Genomic DNA, 27,983 nt, shown 5'->3' on the forward strand with positions numbered 1-27,983 from the left:
GAATTTCTTGAAGGAGTGGGCCCCGTTGCATACCGTTTGGCGCTACCACCAAACCTTGGAAATGTTCACAACGTTTTTCATGTGTCACAGTTATGAAAATACGTGTTCGACCCGAAGCACGTGATTCGTTTTGAGGAAGTCGCGTTGAATCCGGACCTAAGTTACGAAGAGAGACCCCAATCTATTTTGGACCGAAAGATCCAAATTGTGAGAAATAAAAATGTTGCTTGTGTGAAAGTACTATGGGAAAATCATGGGCATGAAGAAGCCACGTGGGAGAATGAGGATAAAATGATGGAATTGTATCCAGAACTCTTTACTTGAGGGTAACAAATTTCGGGATGAAATTTCTGCAAAGGTTAGTAGGATGTAACGCCCCGTTTTTCTAAACCTAATTTGTGAACCCTAATTTACTGGTTTTTAATGCTATTTTTTTCGCGAAGCCGTGAATTAATTGTCGGCAAATTAATTGTTGTTGGACTAGAGATTTGTGAAATAAAACATTATGCGTATATAAATAATTCCTTTCCGTGAGGTATATATTTATTGGACTCAATTCCGTGTTGGATCCGATAAATTAAATAAATAATATAAAGGTCCAGTCCGTGATAAATAAATTATGGACTGCACAATTTAAAATAAAATACAATGGGCTGTGTTTTAAACTAAACTAATTAAAATTTCAAATATTAATTAAAGATCATGCATATATTTCCTGCTCCGTGATGAGATATTCATCCTCCGTAATCTGCAAATAAAATACCAAATAAATTCAAAATTTCAACTAAATCAAGTTTAAAAAAAAGGAAAAAATTCGAATCCCCTCCCTCACCCCACGTTGGAAAAAACACTCCCTCTCTCTCCACAAATCTCTCCAACTTCTCAACCAAATCTTCCTCCTCTAAATTCCTACTCCTCTATAATATTGCTGCTTATTTTCGTTCCTCTCCCTGCAGCAAACAGAGGAAGTCTTCAAAATTTCTACTCAAGGTAAACTAATTCCTATCAATTTGTATCTAAACTTTCTCCTACTCCAGAATCTAACATCAAATTGTTGCTTTTGGCAGTAATCAAATTCTCCAGCTTCAAGAACCAAACTTTTCAGATCCTTGCTGTGTTGATTTCTCAATTCACAGAGGTAATCTCCTACCCAATACTAAACATGAATTATCACATTCTGCTCCATACACATCATTATCCGATCAAATCACACAATCAAACCAATCGAACCTTTCTGAGAATCAAAATCAAACTAAGAACGAAAAGAAACATACTTGGGTGAGAACCGGTCTGTTCGGTAGCAATCGGGGCTGGGTAGTCGTCGTTTCGGAGCTGTTCGGGGGCGAGTTCGGGTAGCCGCGTGAACCGGCGACGAAGGCAGCGGCTGGAGGCGGCAGCAGCTCCTCCCGGCGACGGTTGGACGAATGACGAGCAGCAGCGGCAGCGGTTCAGGAGGCAGCGCGTCTAACGACTCACGGCGACGGTGCAGCGGCGCGGACGGCAACAGCAGCTCCTCCCGGCGACAGCCGCCTCTCCCCGACGAGCGGCAGCAGCAGCGGCGTCGTGAGGTGAACGGAAGAAGCCGACGGATCTATCCATTTTGTCGACGGGAGAGAAAGAAGAAGAGAGAAAGAAGAAGAGGGAGGGAGAAGAGAGAGAACCGAGAGTGAGGATGGGAGATTTTGATTTTGGGCTTTCTAAATTAAAATGGGATGATGATCTTGAGCCTTTTGTTTTAATGGAATTGGACTTAATAAATTTGGGTGATCTATTTAAAGTTTGGGCCTTCTTTTAGTAGGAGTATTAATTAAATTGAAGACATAATGTCACGACCGCACTTCCTAAGGATAGGAAGCACGGGAAATCGTGACTCGTGGGGGATTTAAGAAGCGGGGAAGAAGGGGGAAAAACAATTCAAGGCAATACAACTTAACAATCAAAGAGGAAATTCCATTTAAATCAATCAACGTTTCAAAACCCAAGTCTCATAATGAAAGATAACTGAGTTCAACAATAACGGAAATAACAGAGTTTCTTAAGACATTGAATAGCGGAAGCAATTTGAGAGTGTAGTTACTACTACGTATGAAGACGTAATAGTATCCGGACCAATTCTTGATAACATCACTCAACATCCTCCGCCTTCCGACCTCGCTCAACCTGCACATAGGGAAAACATATGCAGGGGCTGAGTACTTGATGCACCCAGTGAACTCATGCCCGAAATACATTTATCATTTAAGTTATGTCAAGCCATCATCGTGTGAATCCCGGGTTTTTCTTTAAAAGAGACCGAGAAGCACATAAATCCATTTCCATAAAATAGTGTCCGCGCGGACTAACATCATGCTCCATCATATACCATATCTGAACCATCATGTGAAACGAGAATGTGGCCACAAACTCGATCACTGGACCGGCCGACCTAGGGGACGGCTCACGATCCCCATCAGTGCACTAGTCCGAGTAGGGACTCACTCCCTAGTCAGACCCGAATTCGTTAACCATCAAAGTCTAATAGAGTGTTATTCTAGTAGACAATCAGATAGGCAATTTCAAAACATAAACACGGCATGACATACTTGTAAAATCATCCTTATCACACCATAAATACATCAATTTAAGAATAAAATTTTAAAGAATAAAGCCCACCTCAAAAGCTTAGGTTTTCCGTAACAATCCTCGTTCCGACTTTTAGCGTGCGTGCGAACCACCTTTTCGCAAAATACATAAAATTCATATCAAAATTCGGTAACGACGATAATTAGAATGCATGCACTCTAATTAAATTCTTTTAAATTCTCTTTCTCGATTTCCGTGCATTTTCGGTTATTCGGCGGCCGCCCAAGGCGTCGCGTGCGGCGCCGGTTGGCCGTTTACGCTCGTTCTTTCTTTCGTTGGCTCCTCGTATTTTCCATAACATCGAAAATAATTTCTAAAAATTATTTAAGCGCATACTTAAATTATCGAAATTCTTTATCTTTGAAAACATATCATTTCATGCTTAGGGTAAAATTATTCTTCCTTCTAAAACGTTCCGAGATTTAATTAAATATTTTCCCCCGATTTAATTTTTATTGACGGCCTAAAAGATTAAAAGCTGCCCACTACCAAAACTCTTCAATAGTTAAAAGGCCCATCCTTATTTCCCCAAATCAAAATTTGTGAGACCCAATTAATTATCACTATCCATTTTAATTTAATAGGCCCAATTCAAAAACAAACAAAAGAGCTCCATCTCATTCTTTTCCTCCTTCCCTCTCTCTCTCTCTTCGACACCTCCCTCCCTCGACAGCAGTAGCCGTCCCTGCCGTGAAGACGTCGACACCGCCGCTGCTGAAGTCGCCCGCCGTAGCAGCTGCAGGCGCCTGCCGTCGCTGCTGAAGTCGCAGGGGAAGAGCTGGAGTCGTCTCCGTCGCTGCTGCCTCGCCGCGACGCCGCTGCTGCTGCCACGGAGGGCTGCTGCTCGCCGGCAGCCGTTGGAAACCGCTGCTGTCCGTCACCGGAGGGCTGCTGCTCGCCGACAGCCGTCGCTGGAGTCGCCGCTACCGCCGAGCCGTCGGGAACCGCTGCTGTTCATTCCGCCAGCCACCACCGGCGACATCCCTTCCCCGACAACACTCCGAACGACCCCGATTCAACCCGCAACACGCGTTTTCATTAAAAAGTTAAGTTCTTTCAGTTTCGGTTACGTACGGCGATCGTTTGGTTGTTTCTTAGTGGATTGTTATATGTTTTGGTTATGGAAGAAAAAAAATCAAGGCTATATGCATGCAAAGTTTAAAACAACACATGCTTTATGCTAGGAGAGGATTATACCTCCAAGAATGGTTGACAATGGTGGAAGAAAACACAAGATGGATGGCTTCAAAGCTTCCTCCTTCTCCTCGGCACTCTCTCGTCTCTTCTCCCTCTCTCTTTTCTTTTTTTTTTCTTTTGCTAAGTGTGAATAATGAGAGGAGTTGGAGGGGAGGTTATGGAATGTGTAGTGGTGACTCTTGGGATGGTGAAGTAATGGTGGAAGGTGGAAGGTGGAAGGTGTTGGAAGTGGAGAGTCTCCTCCATGTAAAAAGGCCGTCGGCCATGAAGAAAGAAAGAAGAAGAAAAAGAAAGAAAAAGGAAAAGAAAAGGAAAAAGACTTGGGCTTGGTCCATTAAAATTAAAATCCACTTGGGCTTCCATGATTTAATTTCCATTGGGCTAAAGAAATAAATAAGTTGCAAGCCCAAGTAAAAAAAACTACTATTTGATGGATTTAAAGAGTAATTAGAATTCAAGTTATTTTATATTTTTGATTGGACTTCAAATTTATTTTGGAAAGTCCAAAATAAATTCATACGTTATAATTTTTGTATTTTCCTTCATTAATTAAAATTCACGGGTCTTTAATCAAATTGTGTTATCTCGTTCTTCATAACAAAAAAAAATAAAGTACGGAGAAATCGTACATAAATTATATTTGGTGTTGTTCCAAATATAATATTCATTCAATCGATCCTCGATTTATGCGCGTCGTTGTCCATTAAAACATATATTTCCCTTTCCATTCAATTCATTCGCTTTGCTAATGAATAGCAATTTCATCGTTGATCTTTCAACGAGGCCTTTAAACGTGCCTCCCATCGATCACAATTAAAAACATCAAAACATTCCTTTTCACATCAAACACATAAACCATAATTTTTCCCATATCACATTTATCGAGGAGCATAACATTCGAAATAATTATCAATTATTTCATTACATGAAATTAACTTCTTATTTAAGGTACGGGTGTTACACATAAGGTGGGGAAAGAATTAAGTTTTGGCCCGACAATTAATCGTGACGAATATTTAATTAATCTCCGGTATATTTCGAAGAGGGAATAATTTTATCTTATGTCGGAAATAATTAATTTGAAGAGAAATAATTGCGGGGATTTAATTATTTTTATTAATTTTGGGAATTTTATTTTGTTATCGTGGAGAAAAAATACGAGGAGCTAACGGAGGAATTAGGGGCATAAGCGGCCGCTGAATAACCGAAAACCGAAATAAACCGAGATAAAAGACTTTGCTTAGGATGCATGCATTTTCAGTTAGTTGTTTGAATCAATGTGTTGATTTATTATTATATAAATTGTTAAAGGTGAATCATCGCAAGGGAATCGTGATCGCAAGGAAAAGAACGTAATTTCAAATTAAGCACTCGAGGTGGGCTTTCTTTTAAATAAGGACAACGTCCTAAATGTTTTGTCGATGGAATGAAACTGTATTTATCATGCTATGATTTGATTTTTACGTGCCTATCTGATGTGGCTTTATGCCATTATTATATAAATCGAATTCGGGTCCTTGTAGGGCCGCAAACCCTACTTGGGCTAGTGTACACCTATGGTAGATCGTGTGCTAGCGTACGGGCTGGCCGGTCTAGTGGCTTGGTTTGTGGCCACATTCCAAGTCATGTATTGGCAGATATGGTAAACGTCTATGAGAAAATGACTGATCAGTCGACTTTTACAATGGGAAATGATTTTGAGTGCCTCGGGCCTTTCTAAATCTAAACCCCGATGGTTACTTATGTATGGCATGATAAATGATATTTTGATTGAAAATGTTTTCGGCATGAGCCCATTGAGTATATTTTATAGTACTCAGCCCTGCATGTGTTTTCCCTATGTGCAGGTTGAGCGGCGACGAGGATGTGGTGGTGTTGAGCAAGTGAATTTAAGAGATTATTATTGTCTTTGAACCTTGAGTGCCGTTGTGTCTTCACACATGGCGTCACTCTTTCTCTTGGTCGTTTCCGCTGTGTCGTTTCGTTTAATTATGTTATATTTGGGCCGACAACTTTAATTATTAGGATAATGGATATTTTGAATTTCTTGTTGGATAATATCAAACTCTTGGTTATTTATTGGGATATTAATTGTTGGTCCAACTTGTGATTGAAACCCTAATTCTTTTCGTCTGTTTATTTAATACTTTTAATCACGATCGCCCGTATTTATTAACCCTAAAAGGGCGGTCGTGACAGTTTGGTATCAAAGCCTCAGTTTCTTTCCGCTCTGGACCCAAGAGTCTTTTGGAGTCAAAATCTATCCTTGTATTAATTGGCTAAAGTGTTAAACCTTCAAGGCTCAACACCACAACTCGTCACGCCCAACCACGAAAGAAGCGGTAAGAACATTTTGGTGATTTTTTTAAATGAATTACCGAAAATTTTGAAATTCGGTGGAAAAATGGTTCCTTGCAAAAATGGCAATTCTGGGCCTATTGGAATTTTAAAGTAAATGCTATGGCTTTGGAAAATATTGTGGTCATACGAGACGCGACAAACTATGGGACGTGAGACACTATGGAAGTATGTTATTGAAGGTGTTGAATGTGATGGATATTGAAGTATGAAAATGAATCGCATGCTTGAGACGGGGACTTGTTATTACATGTTTGAACTGCGAATTTAATTTGAAGAACATATATGTTGAATACTTGAACGGCGAAAATTCTAATGCATATTTTGTTGAAATCATATGATTTTGGATGTATGAAACGCAAACTATGACGCGTGTGTAGGTTCAATTACGTGATTGTGGTATAAAGATGGACATGAATTGCAAGATTTATGAAATGTGATTCCATGGGCGACGGATTGATTGAGTTACTATTTTAAATATTAATATATGCTGGATGAAATGCTATGGAATGCTAAATGGTTTATATGGATAAACATGTTTGACTGCACAATGTATAAATGACGTTTTATGTGATAGTTCATGATTGATGAAATACTATAGAATCAATATGAAAGTGAAATGTTGAATTTTGAACCTTGTTCCAAACGTAGAACCCATATGAAGCTTGAATTAAGCAACGATAGAATATGTGTTGAAGTATGAGACTATGAACTATGTCTGGAAAACATAGAGTGCCTAAGAAGTATGCTAGGCTGAACGTGCTTGAACATAGTTGTAAATTGATGACCACAATATCACTTTCCTGAGTGATGGGACAAACGAAAACATATACTTCGAACTAGATGGATTATTGTAATTGTCTATTGTCTTCCCTGGATGATAAGAACAAAACGAAAGGAAGTTTCTAACGAGATCAAGGAAAGAAGAAATGTTAGGTGATGTATCCTTACAACGACGAGAATTTGTGCCTGCAATCAAATAGAGTGAATGCAATCGGGCATAACATGTTAATGCGACGACGCGTTACAAATATGACAACACTTATGACACGTTAAGGCCGGGAGGGTTATTACCATGTTTTAATGAGAATGACCGCTAGGGCGTGCCAAAAACAATATGAAGATATGACCTTCAAGGACAATTAATTGCTATAACGACACCAAGAGTCTTGACTTAGAATCTAGAGTTTTCGAGAACGCTTCTATTATCTTCGGGAAATGACGGAGTGCCACCTTTGTAGCTAGAATGAATGAATTTAATTGACGGTACTTACTTGGAATATCAGAAATTTCTTTCTAGAAGCTCCTTGACAATGGTATTCTTTTCGTGCATTTAGAATTTTTGATTGACCTGCAATTTGCAAGTGATGCATCACTGTTTCCTTTTAATGAAAGTAGTGACTCATTCTTGTTCCTCTTGAGTCATTTTCGGAGCCATTTTAAATCAAGGGCAATTTCAATAGTGCTCCTCATGTTGAAACCCATTCTGATCCAAGTAAGACTGTTAAATAGATTTCTAAATTCTTGATACAAGACTCTCAAGAAAGACAATGGCTCGATCTCTGCAAACACATATGAGGAATAAATTTCAAGAGACACATACAAAATGATACACCAACAACACGAGGAGTCGAATATTTTCGCATCTATGCTTAGTTGTAGCAAGCAGCCAAAGAATCGAACGTTACGTCATACCGGACATTAGGTCTTGAGAAACAAAAGTTTAGAGAAGTCGTGTACATCAAATGATCACGTTTTGCAGCTCAGAATTTATGTAAGTGGTTGATCAAGAGAGATACGGATAACAACTGAGAGTCGGAGTATTAAGGTCGTCGCATAAGATCATCGTTGTACGATAGTAATGGAATGAAAATACGAGTACCCTGATAGATTGAGATATACGAATGAAGGTCGTAGACGAGAGGAAATCGTCCAGCACGTGGCGAAATTGAATCAACTAAAATGTGGAACAATCGAAAGGAGAAACGCGTGCAAGCACCATCACCATCACCTCCTCCACCTAAGCCAGAATGGCATATTGAATAGTTTTTCCTAAAGCAAAATCCTCCTATATTCGATGGGATAGGAGAGCCAACAAAGGCCGAGACTTGGATACGCGTATTGGAGAGCATCTTCGAATTCTTGAAGTGCACCAAGGAAGAGCAATTGATTTATGTAACCTACCAACTCACGGATTCGGCCGACTTTAGGTGGGACCAAGCAAGGGACCTGACCCCTAAGAAAGTGGGTAGAATGACTTGGGAGAACTTTAATGAGACGATATATAGCAAGTACATACCAAAGAGCTACTAAAAGGCAAAGGCGGCTGAGTTTTACAACTTAACCCATGGGCGTATGTCGGTGACTGAATATGACCGTACACTCTGCGATATGACTCGGCATGCACCTGAACAAGTTGACACTGGTGAGGAACTGGCCGAAAAGTTTCGTGAGGGTCTAAGGCATGAGATCAAGATGACATTAGCCAGTCATGGGAGGCTTACATATGCGGAGGCGTTGGCCCTTGCGCTAGATGTTGAGGCAGCTATGCCCAAGGAGAGGGTGACAGAGAACACTACACTGGCACTGCCTCTACCACATTGTTCTTGAGAGAAGAGAAAGTGGGATAGGAATAGGACCCACTAAGAAAACAAGAGGTACCAGCCCAATCAAAACCGACCACCGTATGGGGGTAGACAAAATTTCTCTAACCAAAGGGGTGATTTCCGACCCAGACTACCACAATGCAATGTGTGCTCCAGGTACCATTTTGGAGACTGTAGAGTGCAGAAAACTACCAAGTGCTTTAACTGTGGGGGAAATGACCACTTCTCTAGAGAGTGTCCGAGCAAGAATGCGGGGATGGGGTCAAGGCAGAACAATCAAGGATTCCGTCAGCAGTCGAGGGCACCACCGGCTGAACTAAGGATGAATCGTGATCAATCTCGCGACAACAACAACCTCACCGCCCAAGACTTCCCTCCCAGGCTAGAGCGTATGCGCTGAGTTCTAGACAAACCAAGACTGAACAAGGGAGTCACGAGAGCGGAAATTTGGCAGAACTATGTGTGGACACATTAAGTTGCCTGCTAATAAATCTGAACATAAGATGATGGTGACCTCACCAGTGGGAGGGGTAATAGAAATTTCTCGAACATGCTCGAACATAGAAATTGTTATGGGAGGACTTAGGCTAGTCGCGCACGACTTACAAGTTATGGCCATGAAGGATGTCGATGTAATCTTGGGAATGGATTGGTTGACTGCAAATTTTGCTACGATTCGATATAAGGAGAGACGAATATCATTACAAGCCCCCGAAAAGGAACCAATCGTGTATCATGGAATCACGATGAACAGAAAAACGTCTATCATCTCCGCACTCCAAGCCACAACGATGTTGAGAAAAGGGCGTCCTGCCCATCTGGTCTATCTACCAGGAGATGAGAAGGAGGAAAGGAAAGTGGAGGATGTCGCTGTGGTACGAGAATTTCTAGACGTCTTTACTGAAGCGTAACCTGGACCACCGCCAGATCGACAGTTGGAGTTCACAATCGACCTAGAGCCAGGGTCGGCACCGGTGTCTAAGGCCTCATATCGAATGGCGCCAAAAGAGTTGGAAGAACTCAAGATACAACTTCAAGAGCTTATGGACTTGGGTTTCATTATATACAGTGTTTCACCGTGGGGGGCGCCTGTGCTTTTGGTTAAGAAGAAAGATGGGTCGATGAGAATGTGTATTGACTATAGAGAGTTGAACAAGATGAATCTCAAGAATAAATATCCACTACCGAGAATAGATGACCTATTCGATCAACTTCGAGGAGCTGGTGTGTTCTCAAAGATGGATTTAAGGTCCGGATACCATCAGTTGAGAGTCCGACGAGAAGACAAACCGAAGACTGCTTTTCGCACGAGATATGGTCACTATGAGTTTGTGGTGATGCCGTTTGGGTTGACGAATGCACCTGCAGTATTCATGGATTTGATGAACTGAGTATTTCACCCATACTTGGATAAATTCGTTTTGGTATTCATAGATGATGTACTCGTCTATTCGAGGAATGAGAAGGAACGCGAGGAGCACCTGCGAATCACTTTGGAGACGTTGAGGAGTGAGAAACTGTATGCCAAATTCAGCAAGTGTGAGTTTTGGCTTAGGGAAGTAAACTTCCTTGGTCACATTGTGTCGGCAGAAGGAATTCGAGTGGATCTCGCTAAGGTCGAGGCGGTACAACAATAGAAAGCACCTTCAACACCAAACGAGATTCAGAGTTTCCTAGGCATGGCAGGATACTACCGAAGTTTTATAGACGGATTCTCCAAGATAGTGAGACCCATGACCCAACAACTCAAGAAGGGGGTAAAAGTCAATTGGACCCCGGAGTGTGAGGCCAGTTTCCAACTGTTGAAGGAAAAGCTAACTAGTGCACCGATTCTAGCTGTGCCTGAACATGGAGTGAACTACGTGGTATACACATAAGCTTCGAAGGTGGGACTTGGATGTGTGTTGATGCAGAACAACAAAGTGATTGCTTATGCATCACGACAATTGAGGCCACACGAGTTGAACTATCCAACCCACGACTTGGAGTTAGCAGCGGTAGTACACGCCTTAAAGATTTGGAGACATCACCTCTACGGAGTCCGATGTGAGATCTTCACGGATCACAAAAGCTTGAAGTACTTATTCGAGCAGAAAGATTTGAATATACGGCAACGAAGATGGCTCGAATTGGTGAAGGACTACGATTGTGGCATCAATTACCACCCCCGGCAAAGCAAATGTTGTGGCGGAAAGATCATTCACAGCTGGCTACTTTTATCACCAAAGAAGAAATCTTGATTCGCGAGTTTAACAAGATGCGTTTGGAAGTGGTGAGGGCACCTGAAACAGTGGAAGCCCGAATCACCACTTTAGTCGTTGAACCTGATCTAAGGTCGAGGATTATTGAAGCACAACGGATGGATGCGAACTTGGAGAAAATTCAGATAGGAGTGCGAACTGGCAAATCTGGGAACTTTAGTGAAGAAGGTGACAATGCCCTTACTTTCGAAGGAAGATTATGAATGCCAGATAACGAGGGGCTCAAAAACGAGGTGATGAGTGAAGCTCATGAGACACCTTACACCGCCCACCCAGGAAGTACGAAAATGTATCAAGATTTGAAGAAATCCTTTTGGTGGAATGGTATGAAGAGGGACATAGCATCATTTGTCGAAAGATGCCTAGTCTGCCAGCAAGTGAAGATTCTACATCAACGACCGTATGGGAAGTTGCAACCACTAGAGATTCCTGAATGGAAATGGGAGCACATCGCAATGGATTTCGTGACAGGTTTGCCAAGGATTCTAAGGGGGAACACCGCCATTTGGGTAATTATAGATCGACTTACCAAGAGTGCGCATTTCATACCGATTCTTATAAGCTATGGGTCTAGTAAACTGGCTCAAATTTACATAAGGGAGATAGTTCCATTGCATGGAGTCCCAGTGACTATCACGTCCGACCGTGACCCAAAATTCACCTCAAGATTTTGGATAAGTCTACAGAAAGAGCTTGGAACCAAATTGAACTTCAGCACGGTATTTCACCCGCAAACCAATGGACAGTCCGAAAGAACGATCCAAACTCTCGAAGATATGCTGAGAGCCGTGGTACTCGACCGAGGGGGAAGTTGGGAGGTAGCACTACTATTGATCGAGTTCGCCTACAACAATAGCTTCCAGGCAACGATAAACATGGCACCGTATGAGGCATTATACGGAAGAAAGTGTAGATCACCGCTCTACTGGGACGAAGTTGGCGAAAGAACAATACTTGGACCAGATGCAGTTGAAGAGATGGTGAGAATCGTGCGGCAAATTCGGGAAAGGATAAAAGAAGCTCAAGACAGACAAAAATCATACGCGGATGTCCGACGAACTGATTTACAATTCCAAGCCGGCGACAAAGTTTTCCTGAAAGTATCCCCATCAAAAGGGATAACACGATTCGGCGTCAAGGGCAAACTGAAGCCGCGATTTATTGGGCCTTATGAAATTCTTGAAGGAGTGGGCCCCGTTGCATACCGTTTGGCGCTACCACCAAACCTTGGAAATGTTCACAACGTTTTTCATGTGTCACAGTTATGAAAATACGTGTTCGACCCGAAGCACGTGATTCGTTTTGAGGAAGTCGCGTTGAATCCGGACCTAAGTTACGAAGAGAGACCCCAATCTATTTTGGACCGAAAGATCCAAATTGTGAGAAATAAAAATGTTGCTTGTGTGAAAGTACTATGGGAAAATCATGGGCATGAAGAAGCCACGTGGGAGAATGAGGATAAAATGATGGAATTGTATCCAGAACTCTTTACTTGAGGGTAACAAATTTAGAGATGAAATTTCTGCTAAGGTTAGTAGGATGTAACGCCCCGTTTTTCTAAACCTAATTTGTGAACCCTAATTTACTGGTTTTTAATGCTATTTTTTTCGCGAAGCCGTGAATTAATTGTCGGCAAATTAATTGTTGTTGGACTAGAGATTTGTGACATAAAACATTATGCGTATATAAATAATTCCTTTCCGTGAGGTATATATTTATTGGACTCAATTCCGTGTTGGATCCGATAAATTAAGTAAATAATATAAAGGTCCAGTCCGCGATAAATAAATTATGGACTGCACAATTTAAAATAAAATACAATGGGCTGTGTTTTAAACTAAACTAATTAAAATAAAATATCTTTAATTCAAATATTAATTAAAGATCATGCATATATTTCCTGCTCCGTGATGAGATATTCATCCTCCGTAATCTGCAAATAAAATACCAAATAAATTCAAAATTTCAACTAAATCAAGTTTAAAAAAAAGGAAAAAATTCGAATCCCCTCCCTCACCCCACGTTGGAAAAAGCGCTCCCTCTCTCTCCACAAATCTCTCCAACTTCTCAACCAAATCTTCCTCCTCTAAATTCATACTCCTTTATAATATTGCTGCTTATTTTCGTTCCTCTCCCTGCAGCAAACAGAGGAAGTCTTAAAAATTTCTACTCAAGGTAAACTAATTCCTATCAATTTGTATCTAAACTTTCTCCTACTCCAGAATCTAACATCAAATTGTTGCTTTTGGCAGTAATCAAATTCTCCAGCTTCAAGAACCAAACTTTTCAGATCCTTGCTGTGTTGATTTCTCAATTCACAGAGGTAATCTCCTACCCAATACTAAACATGAATTATCACATTCTGCTCCATACACATCATTATCCGATCAAATCACACAATCAAACCAATCGAACCTTTCTGAGAATCAAAATCAAACTAAGAACGAAAAGAAACATACTTGGGTGAGAACCGGTCTGTTCGGTAGCAATCGGGGTTGGGTAGTCGTCGTTTCGGAGCTTTTCGGGGGCGAGTTCGGGTAGCCGCGTGAACCGGCGACGAAGGCAGCGGCTGGAGGCGGCAGCAGCTCCTCCCGGCGACGGTTGGACGAATGACGAGCAGCAGCGGCAGCGGTTCAGGAGGCAGCGCGTCTAACGACTCACGGCGACGGCGCAGCGGCGCGGACGGCAACAACAGCTTCTCACGGCGTCCGGCGTCGTGAGGTGAACGGAAGAAGCCGACGGATCTATCCATTTTGTCGACGGGAGAGAAAGAAGAAGAGAGAAAGAAGAAGAGGGAGGGAGAAGAGAGAGAACCGAGAGTGAGGATGGGAGATTTTGATTTTGGGCTTTCTAAATTAAAATGGGATGATGATCTTGGGCCTTTTGTTTTAATGGAATTGGACTTAATAAATTTGGGTGATCTATTTAAAGTTTGGGCCTTCTTTTAGTAGGAGTATTAATTAAATTGAAGACATAAGGTGGGAAAAGAATTAAGTTTTGGCCCGACAATTAATCGTGACGAATATTTAATTAATCTCCGGTATATTTCGAAGAGGGAATAATTTTATCTTATGTCGGAAATAATTAATTTGAAGAGAAATAATTGCGGGGATTTAATTACTTTTATTAATTTTGGGAATTTTATTTTGTTATCGTGGAGAAAAAATACGAGGAGCTAACGGAGGAATTAGGGGCATAAGCGGCCGCCGAATAACCGAAAACCGAAATAAACCGAGATAAAAGACTATGCTTAGGATGCATGCATTTTCAGTTAGTTGTTTGAATCAATGTGTTGATTTATTATTATATAAATTGTTAAAGGTGAATCATCGCAAGGGAATCGTGATCGCAAGGGAAAGAACGTAATTTCAAATTAAGCACTCGAGGTGGGCTTTCTTTTAAATAAGGACAACGTCCTAAATGTTTTGTCGATGGAATGAAACTGTATTTATCATGCTATGATTTGATTTTTACGTGCCTATCTGATGTGGCTTTATGCCATTATTATATAAATCGAATTCGGGTCCTTGTAGGGCCGCAAACCCTACTTGGGCTAGTGTACACCTATGGTAGATCGTGTGCTAGCGTACGGGCTGGCCGGTCTAGTGGCTTGGTTTGTGGCCACATTCCAAGTCATGTATTGGCAGATATGGTAAACGTCTATGGGAAAATGACTGATCAGTCGACTTTTACAATGGGAAATGATTTTGAGTGCCTCGGGCCTTTCTAAAGCTAAACCCTGATGGTTACTTATGTATGGCATGATAAATGATATTTTGATTGAAAATGTTTTCGGCATGAGCCCATTGAGTATATTTTATAGTACTCAGCCCTGCATGTGTTTTCCCTATGTGCAGGTTGAGCGGCGACGAGGATGTGGTGGTGTTGAGCAAGTGAATTTAAGAGATTATTATTGTCTTTGAACCTTGAGTGCCGTTGTGTCTTCACACATGGCGTCACTCTTTCTCTTGGTCGTTTCCGCTGTGTCGTTTCGTTTAATTATGTTATATTTGGGCCGACAACTTTAATTATTAGGATAATGGATATTTTGAATTTCTTGTTGGATAATATCAAACTCTTGGTTATTTATTGGGATATTAATTGTTGGTCCAACTTGTGATTGAAACCCTAATTCTTTTCGTCTGTTTATTTAATACTTTTAATCACGATCGCCCATATTTATTAACCCTAAAAGGGCGGTCGTGACAGAATAAGTGGTAGTTAAGGTGACTGGGCAGACAGATCTGTAGGGTACAAGCTAAAAAGTGAGGACGAAAGTAAAAAGCAACTTAAAAGCAAAGTGGTCCCAAAACTTGATGGAGATGTCATCTTCTTCAACATGAAAATAATCAGATCACCAACCAGATTCAACGCCATGAAAAAACAGATTAACAGCTTCAGAACATAGATCTACTACCAAAATTCCAACTCTAACTCAAACACTGAGAATGAAACTTCGCCTAACGGCCAACATGCAAGGTGGTAAGAATCACGTAAACTGAGCTTCGCATGTAACAATCTTCAAATGCGATCAAACAGTAAACAACCAGCTAACTTAGAGAAATTAACTACTAAACTGAAATATGCGATTTAACACTAGAGACAACCGAAAATGCTAGATCTACGCTAACTAGGCATAAAGAAGAAAGAACAACGATACAACCGAAACGAAACAACTTCATAGCATTTAGAAAACGTTTGGATCACAACCAAGACTTCAAAATAAGGAAAATACTGGAAATGCGAAAGATCCAACGTAGAGAAAACAAACAAGATTAACTAGAAAACAAATAAAGATTGTTTTTTCCACTCCGGGCGATGGAACTGCTAACTACGATCGTGCTGACTGGAAATAGAACGTCTAGAACTCCGGGGGTTTCTAGAACTCAGGTGATCATGGCTATAGCGAGCAATGAGACTCTGGACTGGACTGAAGAACTGAACTCCCGAGAGATCTCTACCTAAGAGTGGATGATGATGATTCTTTTTATCTCTCCAAGTGGCTTCCTATTATAGGGAGGCTTGCCCTTGATTTTAGGGTAAAACCTCATTGCGAAAGGACTTCTCTGCCCTTAATTGCGGTTGACCAGCCCCAGCTATCCTTCTTCTCCATCTCGAGCCATATTTTTTTGCATGCATCCTGGTCAGTATGTAATCGTTCTGACGCCCTTTTCACCTGAAGTATCCGAAGCTTTGCCTACTGGCTAGAACACTCATCCTGCACACTTAAGCAATTGTTTTGCAGATATAATCCAATTATGCACATCATACTGACCAGTAACCAAGGCCTAGAATACGGCTTATCAAAATGCTCACACTTACCACATGCTTGTCCTCAAGCGTGAAGAGCTAACAAAAAGAAATAAGTCGAATTCTAGCCTGGTTACTGACCGACTCAATCCTAAACTAGACCCTAGACTACAACGGAAAGAAAAAAAAATACAAAAACAAGCAGAGAAGAGAAAACACATAAACGAACATAGAAGGACTAAACACAAAGATTGGACTATATTTTCAACCTTCCCTCCCCTCGGGATCAGGTGAAATCCGGCCTTAGACAGCCTTGAACTTCCGCCGCCCCCCCTTTCTTTCCAATCAGTATATCCGTTCGTCAAGATCGCCCAAACTCTCGGCCAAACACTAGGTTCACTCAGTCACTCATACCTTCACCGGGAATGTTAGGACTGCATTTTCTCATAGTGCTCAACCACAATTGCTTCGGACTTAGATTTCACGTGCAGCTACTGAAGGGCTTAAAGGCATGTAACGGGGCTATTGGTTTGTAGTGTTTTGGGTGGATGTTCCTAAGGCTCTAAGGTTCAAAAACTTCTACTTTATTTGATGTGGGGGAACTGTGTGCATTTGGGCTCTTGGTTGTTGCTTCTCTTGGCTGGCGCTTCTGGCTTTGATCTCCAACTAGTCAGTAGCTTCTTGTGGCTTCGCCACCCTTATTCCTTCTCTTTCTTTTTTTTGTGGTCAAGTTTTTCTTACCATTTTTCTTCATATTCTTCTTTTTCTTTTTCCCTTGTGGCTTTGCCACACTTATTCCTTCTTTTTTTTGGACCTGGGATGACTCCCTGGTCGATTTTCTTCCTTGAGACTTCAATCACTCTTGCCCAGTTGGATTCTGCTTTCTTGTACACCTTTCTGGCCAGTGAGCTTTACTCGTCTTATGCCTTGCACGCACATAGTCCCAGTGGCTAGGGGTGTATATCTGAGTAAAAAAAAAGTTAGGAAAATGAGGTTCTAAAGGTGGTTTTTTATTTTTTATTTTTTGGGGGGGGTTCCTACTGCCTTCAATATTTACTACCTGTGGTCACTTCGCCCTAGGTTAATTGTGGCAGCCACTCTTTTCTTTTCTGGATTTGTGGAATGTGGTTCCACTTAAGGCTTATAACTCACATTTTAAGAGGGCTTTCGTGTTTGGCTCTGAGGATGGGCTTTTCTTTCATACTCGCATCATCTATCCTGGCTAGGAGGTACTAAGGGGGGTGGTTTCTGTTTTCCAGCATGTCGTATCTCCCTCAATTCCCCTCACCGTCAGCTCAGGACAGTTGAGTTTTAAGCCCAATCAACACACAAAAGAAAAAAAAACTAGACCTAACAAGACATTAACACAAGCACAAACACAAACCACACATATACACATACATCATACTGGCCATTGCGTCCCCCCTCCCACTTCACAAGTGTCTACCCTCAAATATGGCTGTGAAGTGGAAAAGGTAATGGCCAGTATGTTGACACACAGACAAAACAAGCACAACGACATACTAAAACTGAAAACTTCTCACACTTAGACTATAGAATAGGCTAAGTGGGAGAATGTAAAACCTAAACAGAAACCAACAATTACAAAACACATATATACATATACTTCTCACACTTAGACCATGCAATGGGCTAAGTGTGAGCCAACATGCTTACGATAGCATAAAAACAACAGAACATGCGTTACAGAAACAAACCCTTTACTTCTCACACTTAGACTATAGAATAGGCTAAGTGTTATGAACGGGGGTTGCGCACATACACAAATTATACTACCTAAACAAAGCAAAACCCAATTAAAATATGAAAAACTAAAAACTAAAAATTAAAAAGAAAACTAACTCGTCATGGGGGGTCTATTGGTGTCGCCTGCTCCTTCGCGGCGCAGGTGGTGCAGGTGGTTCCTCTGGTTGTTCCTTCTCAGTTCCAGACTGGTTCTCATCAGACTTCGCCGGCTCCTCGGTATCCGCCGACACCTTGGCCTTTCCTTCCTCTGTCTCTGCAGCTTCTGTTTCGGGTACCTGTAGTTTATCACTCTGGCCTCCATGGCCACTCGGTCCAGCCGCTTCCTCTTGCCTTCTCTGAGCTAACTCCATTAAAATTCTTTCCATCACTGACGGTAAGCGGGTCATCTCCGATCTCATTTGTCGATTTTCCTCTCCCATCTCTGCCACGGTCCTCTCCAAAGTCGCTTGCCTCTGAGCTTGCATCCCCTGTCCCGCAGAAGCTCTACCAGCTGGTATAGCCTCATGTCCCATTGCGTAGAAATGCTGAACACCTTCCCTCATGTACACGGCATTTGTGCGGATGAAGAATGGTATGTCAAACAACCCAGGAGGGCGTACCATGGTCAGTGGGGACAAATCCTCAGCCTCTGTGACGATAATGTTGTTCCCGACAAATATTCCCAGAATATTGCATAGGGTGAGATTTCGGGCAGGATGGGTGGCAATCAAATGGCATTGGTACGCAGTCCAGAAACCTAGATGCAATCTCCGTCCATGTTTTGCACACCACAGCAGATACAATTTCGTCATTGAGGTACGGACGACTGAGTTTGACTGGCCGAACAAGTTGAAATCTAGATGGAGTTGCACTAAACGTAAAATGGGGTCATTGAAATGGGTTGAGCGAGAGATGGTTGAAACAAACTCTCCAGCATCTGGATGAGTTAACTCTGCCCAAGCCTCCTGTGGGTCAAAATCGACATGTCTGCGGGGGATTCCTCCAATCTGGCCCTATGGCTTCCTCAAGTCTGCACATCCCCAACCGAACCGTCCACTCGATCAGACTCATACAGATCTCTCCTCCAAATAACCTAAAACTTATAGACACCTCATCTAAATCTGTAGTTACCTGAACCTGAATGTAGTGAAGAATTCTTTCGCAAGCCTAACACAAATATCTGGGTTTCCATTCGGCAGCAACCACTCAAACCCTGGTGCATGCAAATAGGCTAGAAACTGCTCTCGAACACCTAACTCATCTAAAGAGGGGTAATGCATTACCTTCCCGCACTTGACGTCCTTATTCCCATCATCCATGCTGTCAAAAGTATCCTGCAGTTTCTTGGTTTAAAAAAGCTTCATCTCCTCTGCTATCTCGTCAGTAAAGTCCACTATCCACCGCCGGTATCTTAACCTCTCTACTGGGGGATGTACAAGTTCGCGATGATCATCCGGAAGTAGTTGTTTCCCGTGCTCTTCATCCTCCAAAGAGATATCGCTGTCGGAGGCTGGTTCCTCGCTGGCCGCATACTCACTGTCGCTTCATTCCTGTTGGCTCGGTGGTGTTCTCCGAGCAGCTTCAATGATGCCTATTCCAGTGTTCACCACTCGGGACTTCTTGGTTACCGACTTTCTTTGAATCGGGGCCTTCCCTTTTCTCTTTCTGGCTTGTTGGTATCTGGCTTCCTCCTCCGCTTGAAGTAGAGACTCATCTTGGGCAGTAGAAGTGGTCTCTTCGTGGACACGAGCATTAATTTTCTCAGATCCATCAGGCCCTACTGACTCGGGTTCGAGGTCCAGACCCTCAGCCACCCTTTCAGTTTCTTCTCCTTGCTCGCTCTGTGCTGGAGAAACCGCGGTATCTTCTAAGCCAGTAGCATGTATAGGCTCATCCCCAGACTTTTTGGGGGTGTCCTTTTCCTCTTCGCTTACAATTTCCACCGGATTCTCTGCCGTGTTTGCCTTGGCTTTACTTGCTGCCCATTTACCCAGGCATCTCTGAGAAACCCGTGTTGGTTTCTGCCGCTCTGCCGCTGGACCGCTCTTCAAAATCAACTACCTCTTGACTGTTTTCGGTTTCAAGACGGGAGACTCCGCTGGTGCTGGTTCTTGGATTTCTGTTACTGGCTCTTCCTCCTCTACTTGCATCTCATCGTCCCCAGCTTGGCTTTCGTCTGCTCGGTCTCCAGGCTGGTAGGCTGGGCGTTTTGGTACACGTACTACCCCTGTCTCTTCGCTCTCTCCTACTGCCCTCGAAGCGAGGTTCAGATCCTCGGCCATCGAGGCAGTGCTTTCCGCTCTTTGGTTCACTCCATCCATAATCGCCTGAAATTCGTCATCCGTCATCAGGCCCTGCTTCTTGGCTGTCTCATTCAGATCTATTTCTCCCCTAGCCAATTCATGATGGACGGTTTCTGTGACCGGCGTCTCCTCAGTTGCACTTCCTCTCTCTTCTTGTGGATCAGAATCATAATAGGCCGCAATAGGGTTAACATCCATGGGCTCTGCCTCTCGGTGGTTCGGAGAGGGTTCTGAGGGTTCTAACGGTGCTGCTTCAGTGGGAGATTCCTCTTCTTGTGGAGTCGCTGGGGAAGTCAGCATGGTAGATGGAGGTTGTGTCGTGGGCTGCGCGCTTGTCTCTGATGCGGTTACTGCCGGGCCCGCTCCGGTGACACTCCCCTGTCCTCCGATTTGGCTGAAATTTGCCAATTCCGCCGCCCAATTTCTGGTCGGATCTTGCAGCCTAAGAAACTCCGCCATTGCGTCTAAAGAGACCATCGCTGGTGCTTGCGGAGCCGGCTCTGATGGTTGTGGGTTCGGCGGTGGTTCTTCTCGGCGGGTTGAAGGGGGTTTAATTTTGGTTGCAAACGCCTTCTTTCCCATGGTTTCAAAGTGGTGATTTGTTGGTGGAGATTTGGGTTCGATTTCTGGAGGAGATGGAAGGGAAATTTGGAAGAGAGAAAATGGAAATGAGGGTATGTGAGGGAGAATGGGTGAGATGGTATGGTTATTTGGGAGGGAGAGTGCGGTTGTAGGTCAATTTAACAGGCACTTGGCTGTTCCAGGTCGCCCTTAACATGTGTCGGAGATGGTTGGGCGGGCTGCCTTCTGATTGGACAATGCCCGTCCTTTTGCTGTCTCACCCTGCAAAGCTGCAACATCCATAATTGATATTTCCCCCTATTCTTACCTAATACGGAAAATAGTTAAAATAGGCACTTAAATAAAATTGAAGTTGCACCAGATAAGTAATCTCGTGGTCAATGCATACTCCAAAATAATTAAGGCCCGAAAATATTTTTGGATTTTCTAAAATTTATTTTGCAAACGAAAATTAACTATGTATTTACAATATTTACATTTCTCTTAGGCAATTTGGAACTCTACTTGGCCAGTATATGTTGACTTTCAAAAGAATTGGCCCAGTGGAATTCCAAATTCCTATCCTACTGGTCAGTATGCGGCTAAAGTATGTGGTTGTAGTGGAATCTAATCCACTACACCTACCTCACTATTCTCCCTAAATACTTTTAGCCTATGCCCATTCACAACAAAAGGTTCAGAGTTAGAAGAACTCCCTGAAATTTCTACTGCTCCATTGGAACGGAGTGAGGTGATGACATAAGGCCCTATCCATTTCGACTTGAGTTTCCCAGGCATGAGCTTCAGTCTTGACTGGAAAAGTAGTACTTTCTGCCCAACATGGAGATCCTTGGTCCTCAGATTCCTGTCGTGCCACAATTTGGTTCGCTCCTTGTACCACATGGTTGAGTCGAACGATTCCAATCTGAGTTCCCCCAACTCCTGCAGCTGCAGCCTCCTTTCCTCTTCACAGGATGTAGCATCCATATTCACTTTCTGTACTGCCCAGTATGCCCGGTGTTCAATTCTAACCGGTAAATGGCACATCTTCCCAAAAATGATCCGATACAGGGACATTCCTATGGGGTCTTGTAGGCTGTACGATAGGCCCATAGAGCATCCTCTAACCTCACACTCCAATCCTTCCTAGAAGGATTTACAGTCTTCTCCAGAATCTTCTTTATCTCTCAGTTAGAAATCTCCGCTTGACCATTAGCTTGCGGATGATAGGGGCTCGAAAGTCTATGGTGCACACCGTACTTTTTCATTACAGCTTCAATTGTACGGTTACAAAAGTGTGTACCTTGATCAGATATGATCGACTCGGAACTCCGAACCGGCTGAAGATCTGACTCTTTAACAACTTGACCACCTCCTTTGCTTCACACGTGCTCTTGGCCTTTGCTTCTTTCCATTTGGAAACGTAATCCACCGCGACTAGGATATACAGATTGCCATAGGATGAAGGAAAAGGCCCCATGAAATCCATTCCCCATATGTCGAACAGCTCACAAACGACGATGGGTACCTGCGGCATTTCATCCCGCGCAGATATTCCTCCGGTCAGTTGACAACATTCACAGCTTCTGCAGAATTCGTATGCATCCTTGTTGAGGGTTGGCCAATAAAAACCGCTATCCAGAATCTTCCTTGCCGTCTTCTTGGACCCAAAATGTCCTCCACACGCTAACGAATGGCAATGGATCAAGACATCCCGCTGCTCCCAGCAGGAATGCACCTCCTTATCACTTGATCGGATCCCACTCTCCACATATAGGAGTCGTCCCAAAAGTAGTATTTTGCTTCACTCTTAATCTTCATTCTTTGGCCCTTGGTAATACTCGACACTTCTAGAAGCTCTCCAGTCACTAGGTAGTTGGCTAGGTCTGCATACCATGGTTCATGCCCTTCATTTTCTTTCCCTCTTGATGTATCGTACTGGCCACTAAGCTTCATCACTTCTTCCCAGTCAATTTTCCTGACCTCAAAAATCACCTCACATAAATGCTCCTCTGGAAACTTGTCGTGCACCTCTTCGCTGTTACCATCATGCACTATTCTACTCAAATGGTCCGCCACCTTATTCTCGACTCCTTTCTTATCTTCCACTTCCCAATCAAATTCTTGTAACAAGAGTACCCATCGGATCAAACGGGATTTGGATTCTTTCTTGGCAATCAGATACTTAATCGCTGCATGGTCAGTGTATACGATGACCTTGGATCCCAACAAGTATGGCCGGAACTTCTCGAAAGAATACACCACTGCCAGCATGTCCTTTTCAGTGGTATCGTAATTCCGCTGGGATTGATTCAGAGTCTTAGATGCATAAAAAATTACGTACCTCTTCCCATCGATCTTCTGACCCAGTACGGCTCCCACTGCATAGTCGCTGGCGTCACACATTACTTCGAAAGGATAGTCCTAGTCAGGAGCCCGTATGATAGGTGCGGATATCAGCTTTTCCTTGAGAAGGTTGAAAGCAGCTTGCATTGCTCATCAAAAATGAACTCCACTTCATTCTGAAGAAGTCAGGTAAGGGGTTGGGCGATCTTGGAGAAATCCTTGATAAATCTTTGATAAAATCCGGCGTGCCCCAGAAAGCCCCTTATCCCCTTTTGATTAGTACGAAACGACAATTTGGATATAACGTCCACCTTAGCTCGATCCACCTGGATTTCTCTCTCTGAGACCACGTGTCCTAGAACAATCCCCTCGGTGACCATAAAATGACACTTCTCAAAGTTCAAAACCAAACTCTTTGCTTGACACCTTTCGAGAACTATGTCTAAGTGATGAAGGCATGAGTCGAAAGAATCTCCGTAGACCGTAAGGTCATCCATAAATATCTCTATACCGTCCTCAATTAGATCGGAGAATATGCTCATCATACATCTTTGAAACGTACCTGGAGCGTTGCACAGGCCGATAGGCATGCGTCTGTATGCATAGGTTCCGAATAGGCAAGTGAATGTAGTCTTGTCCTGGTCCTCAGGATCCACGTAAATTTGGAAATATCCGTTGTATCCATCCAAAAAGCTAAAGTACTTCTTACCAGCTAGTCTCTCCAACGTTTGGTCGATGAAAGGCAAAGGGAAATGGTCCTTCCTCGTTGCATTGTTCAACTTTCGGTAATCGATGCACATTCGCCAACACGTGACTAGCCTCGTTGGGATCAGCTCATTCCTCTCATTTTGAACGACTTGGATTCCCGACTTCTTTGGAACCATGTGGATCGAGCTGACCCACTCACTGTCCGGCACTAAATAGATAATCCCTAGCGACAACAATTTCAAGATTTCCTTCAATATTTCTTCTCACATGTTAGGGTTTACCTTCCTTTGAGCATCTCGATGCTCTTTTGCTCCTTCCTCCAGCCTAATATGGTGCATGCAGACGTCGGGGCTTATCCCCACCAAATCTGTAAGACTTCATCCAATCGCTTTCTTGTTCTTGCTCAGCACAGTCAGTAGCCTCTCCTCTTGTTCCATTGTAAGGCTGCTGCTGATGATCACTGGATATGAGTTCTCCTCTCTGAGGAAAGCATACTTCAGATTCGATGGCAGTTTCTTCAGCTCGACTTGGGGTGGAAGTGTCTATTCGAGTAGAGGGTTTCTTTCAGCTTCTCCTTCTTTTTCTAATTCTCCCCCTGGGGGTTCCTCTATACTAGCTGGTAGCTAAGCCCCTGCGGCTCCAATGAACTCTGATCGCTCATTCTATTTCTTCATCAGTCAACCCTTGGCTACTGATCAGATCACACCATGCAGCAGCTTCTACGTCAGTCTGCTCATACACATCTAAAGCTTGAAGTTTCTCCTGCAATAGTTCGGTCTCAAGAAAATCTTGGACTAAGGGGTCAATCACATCAACATAGCATAAGTTTCAGAATCAATAGGCTTCTTCATGGCCTCATTGATATCAAAAGTAAATTTCTCCCCATGGAAATCAATGCAAATTGTCCCCTCAGCCATGTCTACAATTGTATTGGTCGTTCTCAAAAATGGTCTGCCTAACAATATGCCACTAGATTCCCTAGCCTCGGACTCACTCATTTTAATCACATAAAAGTCAGCAGTGTAGGTAAAATCATGCACTCTAACCAACACATTCTCTAAAACACCCTCATGACTTATGCATGACCTATCAGCCAGTTGGATCAACACCCTAGTACTCGACAGTCTAACTCCCTTCAATCGGTTATAGATTGAGAATGGCATAACATTTATAGATGCCCCCAGGTCACACATTGCATGCTCAACTTTTACATCTCCTACAGTTATGGGTAGAGTGAACATACCTGGGTCGGCTCTCTTGGGTGGTAGTTTTTCCTGCACAATCACCGACGCTATCCCTTCCACCATGATCTTCCCATCCTCCTGGGCTTTCCCGGCTATGAACTCCTTAATGAATTTCCCAAGAGGGGGTAGCTTCACGGCTTGGAGGAATGGTATGGTGACATCCAATTTCCCAAAAATCGACAAGTAATCCACCGGGTTCTCCTTCTTTCTTTTTGTAACAAAGCGGAAAGGGAATGGTTTCTCCCCCTTTCTCTCCTCTACCGGTCCCTCAGCAACCTCCTTGGAATCTTCCTTGGGCAAATTCTGGAACTGAGCCTCCGTTCTGGATTCTACCTCTTGATGGGGTTCCTTCATGACCAGTACGTTCTCGGGTTCACCTCCTCCACATGGCGTCTCCCCTAAGAAAAATGGGTCCTGCATCCGAGGTATGGATTTATTAAGCTCTTCCACTGAGATGGTGTCGCCCCCTATCTTCGTTCCACTCGGCTCTCCACTTGGTTGTTTCGGTCGAGGTCCATCATAAGTAGTTCCTGACCTCAATGTAACCTTACTCACATTCGCCTTTTCGGGTATTTGAACTGTAGACGGGAGTTTCCCTGTATTTTCTTTCTAATCACCCACCGAACTGGCCAGCTGGGCCAACTACCTATTCATCATATCCATGTTCGCTTTATGTTCCTTCTGGGCATTTTGCGTCACGTGCACTACTTCGTTGTGGGATTGCAATTCGACCTTGATACCTTGCTGCGACGCGAGCAATTCTCCCATCATGTCCTCCATGGATCGTCTGGTCCTGTTGGAATGTTGTGACTGATTTGGGCCATGGTGCTGGTTATACTGGGAACTTTGGTTGGGCTGGAAATTTTGGAAGTTTTGCTGGTTCTGGTTAGGTGGGTATTGGTTATACTGGCCAGGAGGGTTATACTGGTCATGGTGATATTGGTTCTGTTTTGGTTTTGGAAATGATTTTGGTTCTGATGGTGTTGGGGTGCTTGATTCGGCTGATTTTGGTAATTTTGGAAGTTTCTCTGGTGGGGTGGTATGTAGACAGGGTTTGGGTTTTGGTGTTGTGGGTTTTGGTTTTGGGATTGTTGGTTCCTTCCTGACCAGTTGAACTGGTGGTCCGGGTTTGCTGGCCCACGGTTGGGGTTTTGGTTCGAGTGGGGGTTATATTGGTTCTGACCTTGACCTTGGTTTTGATTTTAGTTCTCATCTCCCTATCGAAAATTTGGGTGATCCCTCCATGGTGCGTCCCGTTGTCTCCCATGGATCCAAGTCCCATTTGAGTTAAAGTACCCGGCAGCATTAGCCTGCTCCATACTGACCGAGTCGTTTGGCTGATCATAGCTCGGTTCTTGGTTTCCCTGTTCTGCACCCTTGTAGTTCCCACCTGGGGAAGTCGGCGGTGTATTCTTCTCGATTGTGCTTAGGAGTGACTTCTTCAGCTCATCCATCTTCAAATCCATCTTCTGTTCAAGCTTCTGCTCCTGGTCAGTAGACGGGGCACTTGCAACCCTTTCTCGGTTGTATCCATCCCTTGAATGGTCATACTCCTTCTTCGCACTCAGTAGTTTCCTTAGGACCCTCTTCACTTCGCTGACCCGTAGCTGCGTGAAGCTTCCTCCCGACGACGAATTGGCCAGGTCCTTGGTTGTTATGTTCATCCCCTCATAGAAGGTATGATGTATCTCAATGTCCGCCATGCGATGATTGGGACATGCATCTAAAAGGCCCATATACCTCGCCTAATAATCGCTCAAAGGTTTATCGGACCCTTGCTTCACACTAGTTATTTCCCTTTTCTGCGCACTTGTCTTGGATGACGGGAAAAACTCGCCTAGGAATACTGACTTGAAATCAGCCCAACTCTCAATGGAGTCGGGGGACAGGCGCATGAACCAGGTGTAAGCCTCTCCTTTCAGTACGAACGGCAAGGCCTTCAGTCTATAATCATCCTCAGTCGCTCCTGCTGGCCTTCTCTGAGCCCTACAAATTTTAAAAAACTCATGAAGGAACTCATACGGCCCTTCGTAACTCTTCCCGCAATATGTAGGCAGAATTGCGATCACATGAGGCTTCACATCACAGGCAGTTTGCCCTTGGGTCACAACTATGGGTTGAGGTGGTTCTCCCTCGGTATGTGCGTTCAGCGTCCCGATCTCAGGATCTTCTTCTCCTTGAGCGGCCATCCTTCTCGGGTTTCCCTCTATCCTTGGTATCTCTTCCGGTATTGGTCCTTCTATGGTGTATTGCTCCTCGTCACTACTCGAACCTAAGTCAGACAAAGTTGTTGTCAGGCCAGAATGAGTGGTCACGAGTATAGTCCCTCGCTGGAGTATCTTCGGTCCCCGATGGTCAAGAGCCGAGCCGCTGCTCATAAACTGAAACGAAAGGAAAAGAGAAAAAATATGCACAGTATATACGCCAAAGTATCACTCACAATAACAGTTAATAACGCCATTCATCCCCGGCAACGGCGCCATTTGAAAGAGCAGGTTGAGGTGTCGTTCAAGCCCAGGTGTATCATACTAATCAGGATAAAACAAGCCCCAGCTAATCCTGAACCTGGTATTAATAATTCCTCAACCTCTTCTACTGGGTAGTATAGTGAAGGTAGGGGTCGAATCCCACAAAGATGGTGACGATTTGAAGTGATTGTGGTGATATTCTGGAAGGTTTGGTTAGCTACCACGCTTGGGTTGAGTTTCTACCTAGACGGGAAATTAAGATGGTACTCTACTGACTAGGACGGGTGAAGGGTGGTCGACATGTGATTGCGTG

The sequence above is a fragment of the Salvia splendens genome, chromosome 21, assembly GCF_004379255.2.
Source record: "Salvia splendens isolate huo1 chromosome 21, SspV2, whole genome shotgun sequence".
NCBI classification, from domain to species: domain Eukaryota; kingdom Viridiplantae; phylum Streptophyta; class Magnoliopsida; order Lamiales; family Lamiaceae; genus Salvia; species Salvia splendens.